The following is a 16,913-nucleotide window of genomic DNA, read 5'->3' as shown; positions in this document are numbered from 1 at the left end:
TATGTTTCAAATAATTTGATTGAATCCCACATAGAATTTTGTAGGTTCTCTTTGAAAAATCTTTTGCTATAAATAGGAATAGACTTTCATAATCTTCTCAAGCTTTCAATGAGACTCTTTCTTACGAGAGGAGACTCTTGAAATAAGAATTTTTAGTCAAAATTTTGAAATATATTTATATATATATATATATATAAGAAAGAAAAAAAAAAGTAAAACCCAGAAAAAAAAAAAAAAAAAAACCCGTTCTGGCCGGTTCGACCACTGGGTCACCGGGTTTTCCCGGTTTTGGCCCCAATCCGGGTTTAGGGGGTTGACCGGATCGGAACAAGGCCCGGTTCCCGGTTCAACCGGTCCGACCGGCCGGTCCGGTCCGGGTTTGAAAACAATGGATATAGGATCTGTTTGTTTTCAATGGAAAATTTTTTTTAAAGAATTATTATTATTATTTTCTTTGGCAATTTAATTGGTGCTATATGAATTAAGTGTCAAGGTTTGGTTGGTGGAGAGTAATTCAAGTTCTGGTTTTCTTTCTCAAAAAAAAAAAAAAGTCTACAAAAAAAAAAAGTCTACAAAAAAAAAGAAAAGAAATTAAGTTTTTTATTTTTTTTTATTTTTTATTAGTTGTCAATTTTATCCGTAATTTACAGTGAGTCCTCAGTTTTATCTATAGACTTTATCAAGGCCAAATATTCTCGAAGACATAATGGGAAGCATGACTGACAAGGTAAAATTATGCATGTCCGAGAAAATTACAATTTCTCATACACGCAAGGGGCAAATGTAAGAGGAGCTAATTTGAGCCCATTAAATTAATTAGGCCCAATAGTCCAAGATTGGTGGGCCCGAATTTATCACCATCAAACGAGCTAAATGGCTCTAAGCCTCGAAAGGGTTCGGATCCACGAACCTAGAGACTTACTTGGGCCCGAACTCGAAAGGGTATTAAGCAAGCCTAGAGATCCGAGGCACTCGGACTCGAAAGGGTTCGGATCCACGAACCTAGAGGTCCGAAACACTTGGCTTCGAACGGATTCAGACGCAATCTAGAAGTCGCTCCGTTAATGAGTCGTAGAACACTTGCGGGCTCGGAACTTTCCGGGATCTACGTACCAGAACCATGGGCGTAATGGAGTCCGAACAAAGGACCCGATCCTGAGGACGGTGAGTGGAGATAAATTCACTCTTCGGTTAAAATAGCCTATACCCGGGTCGAGGTAGCACGATCTAGGGGGTCCTTGAGACTCGGCAATATTTGCGGCAGGGCGTTCTCTTGAACTACCCCTGACCCTTATGCGGCAGGATGTCCTCTGGGACTACCCCTGACCCTTTGGGATGATTGGGGATCATTGGTTAGGTGTGGCTAAAAAGAAGGGCTCGCCAAGGGGTTGATCTCCTCTTCGGGATTTTTCTCATCCTCAGAGAGGTCACCTCCTCGGACAAGGTGGTTAGAGAGAATATTCCCCATGTGCCTTGCATATGGGCTCCATCCTACATCATGAGGTGCCTATAAATAGCACCCACCCATAACTTTACAAGGGATGGATTTTGGAGAGATGACTCTTGGGAAAGAACTAATTTCCCATCTCCATTATCAACCTTGAGAGTGAAAGTGGGAGATCCATGGGAGAGCCTTGCCATTAATCTTGATCTAGCCATTTTGCCTTCTTCTTCACCCAATCTCTTATCTCCATCATCTCCTTTACTCTTGTGTTCTTGAGTTGAGACCATTGAAGAATCTAAGCCTCTCACATTTCTTCTAGAGAATTCGAAATTGTTCTTCAAAGATCTTCGAAGATCTTCAAATTTTCCAACTCCTTTCTTGAACCCTCTCCTATACACTATTTTAAAGGAATGGTCATTCTATAGGAAAACCTAAGGAATCATCATTTCATCTCATTCCAATGAATCAAATAGAGCATTAGTGATCAATTCAATTCTCAAGACCAGGACGAGAAAGTTGTTTCTGAATACAAGGCTATGAGTAATGTAAACACAACAAAGAAGAAATTGATCAAAGACGGCAAACAAGTGACGAGGATGGTGGCCATATCTCCAGTGTGGTTAAGGATCCGTTGAGGAGTAGATGAATTTACCTAAATGATGCTCAAGCAGTGATGGAAATGGGAAAATTACCTGGTATTGATTTTAAAGGCAAGGAAGATGAAGCTATTAATAAAATTGTGGAGCTTGAGGAAAAATATGGCGTTTAGGACAAATTATTAGGTACTTTCATAATATTACGTGTTCATATTCATTCATCAATTATCATTCACTATGCTCTTTATATTCTTTAATTATTCAACACAAAATTATAATAACCTTTTTTTTTTATCAATTATAATATCATAAAACACCACGTGACTGTATTCCGAGAATATCCAATAATATTAAGTGGGGGCGTGTCGCACAACCTAGTGCTATGGTATAGTGCTTCGGGTAATGCCTTAGGGGCTCAGTGGTTTGTTGTGGGAGACAGTATATGGTGCGGTGGGACAAAATGTTTTGTGAGATTCAAGCATTTGTTATTGTGTAGTTAAGATCTATTTAGGTTTTTGTTTTTTTTTTTTACTTGTATTTCGTTCTTACTTTTTGGTTTTTATTCTTTTAATCTTAAAACTTGTGAGGCTGATGGGTTGGTTATGCAAGTGCAACCAATAGTAGTAGTAACAGATTTTGCATTCTCTAAATTTCTCTGTACATTTCATTTTTTTGTACTTTTAATTTTTAATCTTTTAATAAAAATTTTAATTTGCGATAAATAAAAAAAAAACAACCTAAGTCTTATTTTATCATTAGAATTGATTCTATCTATCACACAACACCAATGTATGTGCGATTTAGTTTTAAAAAATTTTACACTAATACAAATCGAACTAATTGAAATAAAATTAGAAGATAAGTCAGTAATAACATGCTTTGTAATAAAAATTATGGAGGAAAATATTTATAAAACAACTTTCACAAAACCAAGAAAACCAAAATGTTTGATTCAGTGCAAAACTTCACTCAACCCCGACTGAACTAAACTACTTACACTCCTATCACACAATATGATACTACTTATTTAAAATGGTTATATCAAAATATATTTAAAATAAAATGGCTATTATTTAAGTTGTTTTTTTATTCTTTTTGAAATTAAAAATATGTAGAAAAAGATTAATTTGTAAAGTTTTTTTTTTTTTTTAATTCAGGCTTTGTTTATATGTTGTTTAGAATAAGTAAAAGTAAAATTCCTTTATATAAAAAGCAATTAGCAAATTTGTAATAAAAATTTGATATTAGGGTATGCTAGCGTGGCATTAAAAAAAAGAATTAATTATCTACAAGTCTTTTTTTCTTTTTCTTTTTTTGATCAGCCAAAAGAATAAACTTTATTGATAGAGAGGGAAAACTAGTACAACAATAAAGGAAAGAGAGGATGAGTGCAAAGAGTATTATTTACAAATATTATGGTAGCTCAAGTCATATGTAAGATTTTTTTTAACCAGTAAGTCCTATTGAAGAATTTGTATAAGAAATGAAAAATATCTCTTGATTAATATCTCAAATACAGAGTTGTCTATTTATACAGAATATTGACTCGGTTATGTAACTATCCTATATCTAACTATATTACTACTAACAGTTACAAAACAGTTATAACAAACTTGATTTACAATGTGATACACACTAAACTGAACTGACTGAACTATCTGAACTGAATCTATCCTAATTACAATCTGTGATCAGTCAGCTTCTTCTATTTGTAATCAGTCAGCTTCTTCTGTGGCTGCCGTAGCTGGTATTTCATCAGGCCCTCTCAAGCGAAGAGGAGAGGGACGAACCATGAGCTTGTGCTGAAGAAAGGCAAAGCGAGCAGAGGAAAGCGGCTTAGTGAAGATATCAGCAAGTTGGTCAAAAGAACCAACAAATTGGACAACAAGTTTCTTGGAAACCACTTGTTCACGCACATAATGATAATCCACAGCAATATGTTTTGTGCGGGCATGGAAAACAGGATTGGAGGCCAAGCTGATCGCTGAGAGATTATCGCACCAAAGTGTAGGCACAGCAGAAGGGAGATGTAACTCAATAAGAAGCATCTGAAGCCAAGTCAGTTTAGAAGCAGCCTGAGCAAGTGCACGATATTCGGCTTCAGTTGAGGAACGAGAAACAGTGCTCTATTTCTTGGCAACCCATGAGACCAGATTTGAACCAAGAAAAACACAATATCCAGTGGTTGATTTGCGATCATGCACACTGCCAGCCCAATCGGCATCCGAAAAGGCATGAAGATCCAATGAACTAGCAGTAAAGACAAGGCCATAATGCAGAGTACCACGAAGAAAACGAAGAAGCCTCTTGACAAGATTAAAGTGAGCCACAGTGGGAGCATGCATAAATTGACACGCATGATTAACAACAAAGGCAATATCAGGTCTGGTTATAGTTAGATACTGTAAACCACCCACCAAGCTACGATATAAAGCAGGATGAGCAAAGGGAGTAGAAAAATCAAGAGAAGAGGAAGGCTTAGTAGCCATGGGAGAAGAATAAGACTTATAGTTGGTCATGCCAGCTTTGGCAAGAAGTTTAGAGGCATATTTGTGTTGAGACAAAAACAAACCATCCGAAGTAGGTATCACAGATATACCAAGAAAATAAGAGATGGAACCTAGTTCCTTCATGGAAAACTGAGAATGCATATGAGTAATAAGCTTGGCAATAATTAGAATGTCATCCACATACACCAACAGGAGAATGATGGAAGAAGAAGAGTGAAGAATGAATAAAGACGAATCACAACAACTGTTAACAAAGCTAGAAGTGAGTAAAAAGGAGGAAAAAGTGGAGTACCATGCACGGGGAGCCTGCTTAAGACCATAGAGAGCTTTTTGCAATTTACACACATGGGAAGGATAAGTAGAATTGACAAAACCAGGTGGCTGGTCCATAAACACTTCTTCTTCAAGAACGCCATGAAGAAAGGCATTGGAGATGCTTAATGGACCAGTTGAAGTGAAGAGCAACACTAAGAAAAACACGAATAGTAGGTTGTTTAGCCACATGGCTAAAAGTTTCATGATAATCAATACCTTCCTCTTGAAGATATCCCTTAGCAACCAAACGAGCTTTATAGTGAGCAACAGATCCATCAGAGTTTTTCTTGAGACGAAAAACCCATTTACAGCCAATAACATGTTTGTGACTAGGAGGAGGAACCAAAACCCAAGAATTTTGGCGTTGAAGAGCTGTAAATTCTTCAGACATAGCAGCAGCCCAAGTAGGGATAGTAAGAGTCATAGACCAAGTAGAAGGTTCAATTAGAGAAGAATCAGAAGCAGAAGAAATAGTCAAATGAATAGGAAGCTTATGCTTAGACCGAGTGACCATGGGATGTGTGTTAAGAGAAGAAACTAAAGAAGCATAAGCACTTAAATCAACGTGGATAGAATCAATAGGAAGTGAGGATTTTGAAAGATCAGCAGCAGGAATGTGAGGAGCAGCTGTAGGCACAGCGGAAGAAGGAACAGACACAGGAAAAACAGTACCAGAAGGATCCAGAGGAGCAGCACCAGCTGAAGAGACAGCATCACCAGCTGAAGAGACAGGAGCAGCAACAGATATAGCAGGAACAGAACCAGAAATAATAGAAGCAAGAGTAGGAATAGACACAAGAGCAGCTGCAGCTGGACTAAAAACAGAAGACTGAGCACTAGAAGGAGAAGAGTGAGACAGAGTAGATGAGCTAGAATGAGGTGGCCAAAAGAAATCATGAAGTTGAGATAAAGAAGGGACAGTAGAAGGGGGTAGAGGAGAGTGAGAGACAAAAGGAAAGACAGTCTCATAAAAAATAACATGTCTAGAAAGAAAAACTTTTCCTGAGATAGGATCAAAACACCTATAACCCTTAATGAAAAGATGATACCCAATGAACACACAAGGCATAGACCTAGGTTAGAGTTTATGAGAAGTGTAAGGTTTTAGCCAAGGAAAACAGTGATAACCAAAACTCTTGAGAAAACAAAAATCCGGAGATTGATGAAGCAACATCTCAAATGGAGTTTTATTATGCAATTTGGAACTAGGCAAACGATTTATAAGAAACACAGAAGTAGCTAAAGCATCAAACCAAAAAGAAAATGGTAGGGCTGATTGATGAAGAAGAGCAATAGTAGTAGTAATTAAATGTCTATGTTTGCGCTTAGCTACTCCATTTTCAGGAGGAGTATGAGGACATGAGAGTTGATGAATAACACCATTGTTTTTAAGAAATTGCTCAAATTGCATTCCAATAAACTCACCACCAACATCAGTGCGAAACACTTTAAGTTTAGTGTCAAATTGAGTCTCAACAAACACCTTAAACTCTTGAAATTTGGAAAACACTTCACTTTTATTACACATAGGATATACCCAAGTAAACTTGCTAAACTCATCGACAAACAGAACATAGTATTTAAAATTGGAATTAGAATAAGAAAATGGGCCCCATACATTGCTATGAATAAGAGAGAGAGGCTTATTAACAGAGGAATTTGACAAAGTAAAAGGGAGTCTATGACTCTTGGCTACAGCACAATGTGTGCATACAGTTTTATTACAATGAGAGGAAACATGTAACTGATAATTCTAAAGCACCACATGAAGCTTTTGAGAAGAAGGATGACCTAGCCTTGTGTGCCAAATTGTTGTTGAAGCAGAGGCAGTGGCAAGACAAGCAGCTAGAGATGTAACTGGTTTGTGTTGGGGAGAAGAGTGGAGAGAAGAAATGGTAGATGGAATTTGATAAAGACCATAACTATGGACCCATTTGTAAAGAGGGATCTAAGTAGTCTTGTCCTGAATCACAAAAGACTTGTCATCAAAAGTAATAGTGCAATCATTATCAGATGTGAGTTGATGAACAGAGAGACGATTTGAGGATAGAGAGGGGACATGAAGAATATTATTAAGTTTGAAAGGATGAGAAGGAGTGAGAAGAATACCTTGACCTGTATGTTGTATGGGAATGGAGGTTCCATTACCCACAGTAACTTGGTCAGAACCATAATATGGTTGATAATAATGCAGGTTATCAAGATTTGGAGTAACATGAATTGTAGCTCCAGAATTAACATACCAATTGACAGATGATGAGGATGAAGGTGTACTAGATGAAGGTGCACTAGCAACAAAAGCAGTTTTAGGAGAAGAACTGGAATGAGTAGCTGCTGTGTAAGAAGCATCCATCTTAAACCAGCAGTCAATGGCTGTGTGATTAGGCTTGCCACAGATTTGACATATCAAAGAATGTGAAGAGGAATTTTGTTGTGAAAACTGGTATTGAGATGAAGAGACAGATCTTCCTCCTTCATTTTTACGATTGTGATTGAAAGAACCTCCTTTGTGAAAATAGCGTCCACCTCTATTAGAAGATCCTCCTCTGTAACCAGGAGATTTATGTCCCCGAAAACCAGATTGAAATTTAGATCCTGGATCTTTGTTTGCAGAATATGCAACAGTGAGATCTGAAAGCGATGAAGACAGATGTGATTCAGATTCAACATACAAAGCTTCTGAACACAAAAGAGAGGACAAATCTGACATAGTGATTGGTTCAGGTCTTGCTCGTATTGCTATCTTCAAAGAGTTATACTCTGCTGGAAGACCATTCAGAACGATGAGAATCAAATCCTCTTCCTCAACCGGAGAAGAAACAAGAGCTAATTGATCTGATATTGTTTTGATCTGGAGCAGATAATCCTCCATAGATAAAGACTTCTTGGAAATAGCATTGAGTTTGTTCTTGAGTTGATGAACATGTGATCTGGATAATGAGGTGAACCTTTTGGTGAGAAGAGTCCAGACTTCACAGCTTGTAGAACATTGTAGAACAGATGTAAACACAGCAGGAGTGAGAGTTGCCGTGATGCAACTTAACAGATAAGAATCGATTTGTTTCCATGCAAGAAACTCTGAATTGGTACTCTCTTTACCAGTAGAATCATGAATTAGTGCAAGAGGACATGGAGAAGAACCATCAACATAGCCAATAAGATTTGTGGCTCGAAGTATGTTTTGAATCTGACTTTTCCAGATCAAAAAATTTGTAGAATTCAATTTGATTGTAACAAACGAATTCAAATTGTTAATCAGAAGAACAAGATTTGCTGGCAGAGATAAAGCTGCAGACTCCATTGAAGGATCTTGAAGAGGCTTGACTCGTTGGAGTTAACAAGCTCTGATACCATGAAGAATTTGTATAAGAAATCAAAAATATCTCTTGATTAATATCTCAAATACAGAGTTGTCTATTTATACAGAATATTGACTCAGTTATGTAACTATCCTATATCTATCTATATAACTACTAACAGTTACAAAACAGTTATAACAAACTTGATTTACAATGTGATACACACTGAACTGAACTGACTGAACTATCTGAACTAAACCTATCCTAATTACAATCTGTGATCAGTCAGCTTCTTCTGTGGCTGCCGTAGCTGGTATTTCATCACCTATAATATTATCAATTTTCTCAATTTTTAAAATTATAAGAATATTATCAATTTTACATAGTAATATTCCAGATAATTATTTTACAAACTGAGGAAAAAAAACAGAATATGAGATTAAACGTTTTTAGCTTTCTACTTATTGGTTTGACTCAACTATCCAATAAAATCAACAACATTATCAGTTTTTTTCATTTTTAAATTTTTTTTTTCATCAATGTTCCATCATCATACTCCTTTATAGACACAAAATTTTCAGTTTCGCACAAAAACATGATTCCGTTTTTTAAAAAAAAAAAAATTATTTTTTGCACATAATTTTTTTTTTAATTTGAAAGTTGGTGTTTTAAAGTTTTGAAAATCAAAATAAATATCAAATCATCCTATTCCTTTATAGATAATCATAAATGATGAATAAACATTGTTTGAAGGACAATTTTGACTATTACAAATTTAACAAGACTTGAAAGGTCCAAAAAATCTTAATTAGGATTTAATAGAGTATAAGTTCAAAAATTAGGACTTATGTATAAATGTCTCTAAAAAAATAGGGAAATTACAATTCGTGGGAAATTTTTGAAAATTATTAGATATTAGAAAAAAAAATTTATGATTTTAATTATTAATATTTATAATGTTATCACTTTTTAATAAATATTTTTAACTAATTATAACATATCATTAACACGTGGTATTAACACGGTCATCTTCACTTGGTAGATAATTCTGCTACAAGTGACTTAGTTGAGCAACTGGCACGCCAGCGATATGTATGCACACATAAAATCCACTCATGATCAATAATTGGCAATCTAAATTATCACACAACTCCAAAATTGAAGGCCACAATTTGAACCAGAAAATTAACTTATATCTGCAATAAATCTGAATCACACGTTAAATTTTTTAAACAAATTTTTGAAATAAATTTCTAAGTTTGTGGCAGATTTGATTCCCAATATAGTCAAATGCGAACTAACACACCAAATCCAAATGGAATTGTGCTTTTTGTTTAGAAGGTTTTCTTACTTGTCCCATGGCAGCTTTCAATCTGCGAATCATCTAGGCCTTCTGGTTTGGTAGCGAGATGACGATGATTGGCGGTGGGACCTCCTCCGCGATGATTGGCGGTGGCGAGATGACGATGGAGGTGGCAGCCGCATATGAGTGTCTGCTGAAGGTTCTGTTCTGCTAGGATTGAGGTTGTGATCGAGTCTACACGATCAACGACATAGGCATAAGAAAACCACCAAACTCCACAACCGTCAAACCATCCAAACAAATTCATTAATTCCAGAAAAATCAACCAATAGAGATAGTGGGGATGGAATGGTGGTGTGGTTTGTATAAGTAAGAAAACAGTGATGAGTACACTCTTGTATGGTGCAACAAAAGAGTTGTGCGAGATTGAGAGAAATAACAGTAAATAGGCGTGAGAAAACTAGAGTAGAGACTTTCCAGAGAATAGTATAAATCTATTTTTTTTTTGATCAGCAAAAAGAATACTTTATTGATAGAAAAACAAAGATTACATCAATAAAGGGGAGCTTGGAGCTTAAAAACAAGCTCCAACCTCCAAGTTAGTGAGAAACCAACGAGCCAACAAAACAAAGGAAAAAGAAACAAGGAAAACCAAAACAGAACAGATAGCCCACATTTGAAGCACCAATAACACCAAAACTAGAGCAGACAACACAGCCCACAGTTGAAGCACCAATCAGATCAGGGCCTGCAGTTAGTTAGGCACCAAGACAGAACAGATAGCCATGAAGTACAACGGCCCAAATTACCCACAAAAGCTTTAAACCAACATTACAGCAGGATAGATCAGAAACAGCATCATTCCTACAAACTGATTAAATACAGCAGCATCAGCAGTTCACCCACCAAGATTGTTAGCCCAACACATCTGCAGTTCACTACTACGGCCCTACAAAACAGATCATCCTCTGCATCAGTTGCACCAAAACAAAATCACTCAGAAACAGCAGTACACAGGTTATAACCTCAGTGCATTAGGCAGAATTTCACATTTTGCAAATTATACACCAGATCATCAACAGAATAGCAAAAGGAAGGACTAAAGGCCCTGAACCACATTGCAACCCGTGTTTTGATAAGATCACACAACTTTCCAAAATCCAACTGTGACTCGTTAAAGATGATTTCATTCCGTAGCTTCCATAACGACCAAAGCACTGCCAGTGGAATTATCTTCCAAATTACCTTCAATCTGTTTTTGCATCTAAACCCAGCCCACCATTGAATAAGACCCACCACTGACCCTGGCTGTACCCATGATACGCCCCACCATCCAATAATATTAGACCAAACTCTCCAACTAAATGAACAACACAGCAGCACATGGGATACAGTTTCCCTTTCCTTTCTGCAGAATACACAATTAACATCAGAGTTGGGACTTAGGATTCCAATACTTTGCAGATATGTAGAAGTCTTGATCCTCCCTTTCCATGCTAGCCAAGCAAAAAATTGCGCTTTCGGAGGTGCTGCATTCTTCCAAATGAGCTCCACCACTTGTGTAGGCATGGTAGTTGTTAACTCACTCCACTTGTAAGCAGACGAAACGGCAAATATTCCAGATCTGTCCGCAGCCCAAGACAACCCATCTACCACCCCGTACCTGAGCTCTGGAGCAGTTTGTAACAACTCCTTCATTTTCCTCAATTCTTCAACTTCCCATTGAAACATTGCTCTTCTGAAAGACAAGTCCCACCCCCCACTACCAGTACTCGTACTCTTAATCACTGCCACTGGTACACCTTGCTGCATAGACACAGAGTATAATCTAGGGAATAGGTTCTTTAAACAGTCACCACCAACCCATTGATCCAGCCAAAAACTTATGAGCCTCCCATCCCCAATGGTGATCTTTGAGTTGGCCTTAAGTACCTCCATCAGCTGTGGACACTTAAGAGCCACCTTCAAAATATCCCTCCATACCATAGAATATCTGGAATTTACATCTTGAACTGGCCACCTAGATCTACCATTATGTGGGTACTTGCTGATAATCACTTTTTTCCAAATAGATTTAGATTCACTCCCAAACCTCCACCACCATTTGAGAAGAAGACATTCATTCATGGTTCTCACCTTTCTAATACCTAGACCCCCGTTACTCTTGCTTTGAGTAATTTCTTCCCATTTTACCATATGTATTTTCCTTCTAAGTTCATCACCCCCCCACAAAAATCTGGACTGAATTTTATCAATTTCTTTGGCTACCCCTTCAGGCATTCTAAACAAGGATAAATAAAACACTGGTAGTGAAGATAGCACAGACTTGATCATTGTCAACCGACCAGCGAAGGAAAGAAGCCTACGCTTCCATGAAGCAAGCTTTGATTTGAATTGATCTATGACAGGTTGCCAAGACCTTCTCCTCCTTGGATTAGCCCCCAATGGCATCCCTAAATACTTCAAAGGTAGTTTGTGATGCAGACAATTCAGTATGGCAGCAAAATCTTTGGTAAGGTCTTCATTAATACCAACACCGCTCACTACACTTTTGTGATAGTTTATCTTCAACCCAGACAAGATTTCAAAGCATCTCAATATTCTTTTGATATTAAGCACCTCCTCCCTCCTTGCCTCACAAAACAAGATTGTGTCATCGGCAAATTGTAGGTGGGTAATAGTAAGATCATTAGAACCAACTGATGCACCCTTGATTAGTCCAGCCTGGACGGCTCTATGCAACAGAATATTAAGACCCTCAGTTACAATGTTAAATAAAAAGGGGGATAAAGGATCACCTTGTCTGAGACCCCTTTGAGGACTGAACTCAGCTGTAGGTGATCCATTCACCAGAATAGAGATTTTGGCAGTTAAGACACATTCCTTCATCCATCTGATCCATTTTGCCCCAAAACCAAAATTTGATAACATAGAGAATAGAAACCCCCAATTTATTGAATCATATGCTTTCTCGAAGTCAAGCTTTAATACAACACCTTTCTTTTGCTTCTTCTTCCAATCATCAACAATCTCATTAGCAATCAGAATACCATCAAGGATGCTTCTACCCCCTATAAAAGCTGATTGAGACTCACTAATGATCCTTCGTAAAACAGTTTTGAGTCTACTAGATAACACTTTGGAAAGCACCTTGTACAATGATCCAATAAGACTGATTGGCCTAAAATCACTAAGAGAATAGGGATTTTCATTCTTAGGAATCAAGGCAACAAAGGAGCTATTAATACCAAAGACCAGCTTAGAGTTAGTATGAAACTCACTCATGAACTTCATCACATCCCCTTTAATTATATGCCAACATTTCTGGAACATCAAAAGGTTAAATCCATCCGGGCCAGGGGCCTTATTTCCATCACAACTCTTAATAGCTGCCATAACTTCATTTTCTGTGAACTCAGCTTCCAAAGCAACACGCTCCTCTTCTTCCCCAATCGACTTAAAAGGACCATTTAAACTTGGCCTATCAAACCATGATTCTGAAAACTGCCTCTGAAAGTGATTAAGCACTTCTGTTCTAATTTCCTTAGGATCTTCAGTGAAGACCCCATTAACCTCAATTGAGCAAAGTGCATTCCGATTCCTTCTCGTGGAGGCCATGATATGGAAAAATTTAGTATTTCTATTGCCTTTTGCTGACCAGTTAGCTTTAGACTTTTGTAACCATACCCATTCAACCATTTTACTCAAATTCCATGCTTCGCCTTTTAATTCCCTAAATTTAGATCTCTCTGTCTCAGTGAGTACTCTTTGCTCAGCTAACAAATCCAAGTCATGTATCTCCTCCTCCAGTTGCTTTAGCTTTGAATCCACCTTACCAAACACCTCCAGGTTCCATCTTTTCAATGCTGCTTTAAGTAATCTCAATTTCTGTAGGCATTTGAATCCAGCCCAACCACTGACATGAGATTCAGCCCAAACTTTCTGCACAAAGTTCTTAAACTTCGAATGAAGACACCATGCGTTTAGAGACCTAAAAGGCTTTGGACCCCAATCTCTTTCATCTTCCATCATTAAAATAGGACAGTGATCCGAGAGCCTTCTTGGTAAACCCCACAGTTTAAAATTAAATTTTTGCAACCACTCTGGGCTGAGTAAAAATCTGTCCAGCCTGCTCCATTTGACACCATTCTGAGAATTACACCAAGTAAACTTTCTCCCCAACATTGGTAAGTCACACACTTCCAGGTTTTCGATTAGCTCGTTAAAATCCTTCATACCGCCACATCTTTGAGAACAACCGACCCTCTCAGAATAAAACCGAATCTCATTAAAATCACCCCCCAAGCACCAAGGGTTAATAAAATTTCTCTTTAAATTCTTCAAAGTTTCCCATAGTCCCTTCCTCTTAACACCATCGGTCGGGCCATAGACATTGACAATAACACAAGCTATACTAGAAAATAGAGTGCCAGACAAAATAATAAAATACCTGTTATAGCAACAGTCCAGCATTTGAAAAGCTTGTGGATTCCAAACACACAGTAGTCCACCAACTGCACCCTCTGAGTCCACCGCCATATACTCCATCTGATCCCCAGGCCAACAAGATCTGACAAATTCCTCAGTTATAGCAGGTCTCTTAGTTTCCTGAAACAGTGCCATATCCACCTTCCTTTCGAAGAGAAGTTTTTTGATTATTCTCCTTTTCATGGGCTTGCCTAGCCCTCTAACATTCCAAGATAAGACCTTCATTAACACCAATTTGCCCACCAAAAGCTCCACGGCAGATACATATTATTCTGCCTTGCTGCCCCTTTTACCCAGCACCTCCTTATCCTTAACTTCCAGTTCCATCAATTTGCTAATTACTTCCTCATCCTTACCTTTACATTTCAGCCCAAGCAGCTTCCCTATCTTCAGAGATGCTTCTGCCTCATTAAGAAGCAACTGGCTGGAGACTGATTTGCTGGCCATGGACAGTGAAATAGCTGCAGCTGCCGACCGAAAAATAGCTCCCTTCCTGAAATTCAACACTGATCCAACCCCTATTTGTATGTTTCCTTTTTTCTTCCTCTGGTATTTCACCATCCCTTTACCTTTCTCTTTTATGGTAGTCTTCCTCGTTTGATCTGCCACTGCCAGAGAACAAGTTGCTACACCGTAGGTCTCCTTTACCACACTGTCAAGAGCTTCTTTACCTTTGCTATTTTGGACTTCATCCTCCTCTATTAGCTGATCCTTTGGATCACTTAACTCTGAATATCTATGGCCTAGGTTGTTACCACACTGTAGGACATGGGCCTTATGTAATAACACCTCTAAGTTAAGCCCAGGTGCATTTTTTTCTGGCCCACTAAGACTCTTCATAAAGCCTGAAGTAGCAACAACATCTGCTACAAGCTGGTTACCTTCAATTTGAATCTGAATGGGAGTTGGCCCTGATTTGACTGACAGACATCCGCATGCTTCCCCTCCATCTCTAGGTTGCTTCGGCAGACAGTCCAGCTGCCCTATCGACATGATGGACTCCTCAACCCTAGATGTACTTAGCTCCCTCTGTTGACCATCAGTAGCCGTATGATCATCATTTCCTACCCTTAGCCCCTTTGCCCCCACAACATCTGTGTTATCCAGCTCACCACCACCGTGGCCGTCCACATCAGCTACATCTTCACCCTCTTTGCTCCCTACAACGGATCTCTGCTCTTGATCCTGCTCCTCACCATTTGAATTTGAATTTGCCATTTGGGCCTGTTCACTATAGCATTTACATTGCTTGTATATCACCTCTGAGATTACCACCTGTTCTTCACACACCTTGACTGGAAAATCGATTCCCTTGCATCGCAGAATAATGGTTGTGTTTATGGACTCCATGCACTTAGTAGCAATCCTCACCTTACCACTGTGAAAAGACATCATTCTGGATGTATCCTCATCAATGCCTATGACCTCTCCCCATACCCTTCCAATGCTACTAAACGTATTGCTACTCCAGAGATTCAGAGGAACACCATAACAAGTGAGCCATACAGATCTTTCTTGATCAAGAATCATCCCCTGCTGCCATACCTTGACGGATTCGCACCATGGCTGACTCCACCCCTCCATCGATTTGAGCTTCTCATTAAAGGAGCCCGCTGATTCAAACGTTAGCACAATATCTCTTCCCCCTCCATCTCTAACGTAAACATTTCCCATTCCTCTGTTCTTCAATTCCTCTTTGAACTCCCCCGCACATATGTGAGATTTCAATCGAACAATCGCACTTTCATACAACCAACCATTCCCCTCCTCGTAAGTTTGGATACTAATGTTTGAATTTGAAACCAGCCCTGAACCAGTCAATATTTGTGCAAACGACTTTCCCCTTTGTATCGTATTTGTAGCTCTGCTGGTTGTGGCAAAATCCCGTCTTTGTAGCGTATCCATACCTTTGCTTGTTGTGGCAAAATCCCTTCTACCAACTGATGTAATTACTGGTTTCTGGTTGTCCTCATTTCCTTGAACAAAATCTGCTATCTTCACTTTCAAAGCTCTGTTATTGCACCAGATACCATGAGCTTTTTGGACCGCTATGTTCGTTGCCACTGGACAGTCGTACCGGACAAACCCAAATCTTGATCTAGTCACCTTTCTCCTTTTGTTAGGGATGAACACATCCTTCACTACCCCAAAATTGATGAATATGTTATACAACCCTTTTGGGTCCATAGATTCTGGGAGATTATCCACAAAGATCGTGTGAATCTCATTACCGAGATCTGAATTCCTACCACCCTTACCACTATACTTGCGCAGAACCGGCTTCCACCCTCTGTCTTCCACCATCCTTTCTTCTCTCGTCATTTGAATACGATTATTCCAATTTTAGTATGACTTACATAACACTCAAGATAAATCTCTAGTATAAATCTAATAGTTAACCTTTGGTTCATGTATTTTAGTAAGAATTTAAAATGAAAAAGAAAAAAAATTAATGAGATATGAATGAAATATAAATATATTTCACGTACGTTTCACACATTTTTTTTTTAATTTTTCTTTTTCAAATTCATATGCAAATCCATGATTCAAATACAACATAACATAAGTAGCAATTATACAAATTACAAATAAGAGAGGGCAAAATTTATTTTGCTCCTTGTGGTTAGAGATATAAGAAAAACTAAAAAAAATTGATTAAATCGATTGAACCAAACTTAACTAGTTATATTTGTTTTTTTTTTTTTTTTTAGCAAGAATCGGTTTGTGTGATTTTTTAATTTGATTTTTTTTTTTTATTTTCAATTTGGTATTGATTCAAAAATGTTATGCACCGAATTAAACTAAAACCAAGAGTTTTTTTTTTTTTTTAATATTCTAAAAAAAACATTAGAGAATTAATTCACTTTTCAAATTATTTGGGAAATTAATTTGCATTTGAAATCGCATTTTGAAAATACAATTTTAAATTAAAATTTCATTTTCAATATGCAATTTTAG

This window comes from Camellia sinensis, chromosome 9 (assembly GCF_055761805.1).
Source record: "Camellia sinensis isolate YWXY chromosome 9, ASM5576180v1, whole genome shotgun sequence".
Taxonomy (NCBI): Eukaryota; Viridiplantae; Streptophyta; class Magnoliopsida; order Ericales; family Theaceae; genus Camellia; species Camellia sinensis.
The sequence above is the reverse complement of the archived record's forward strand: the minus strand, read 5'-3'. Positions refer to the sequence as shown.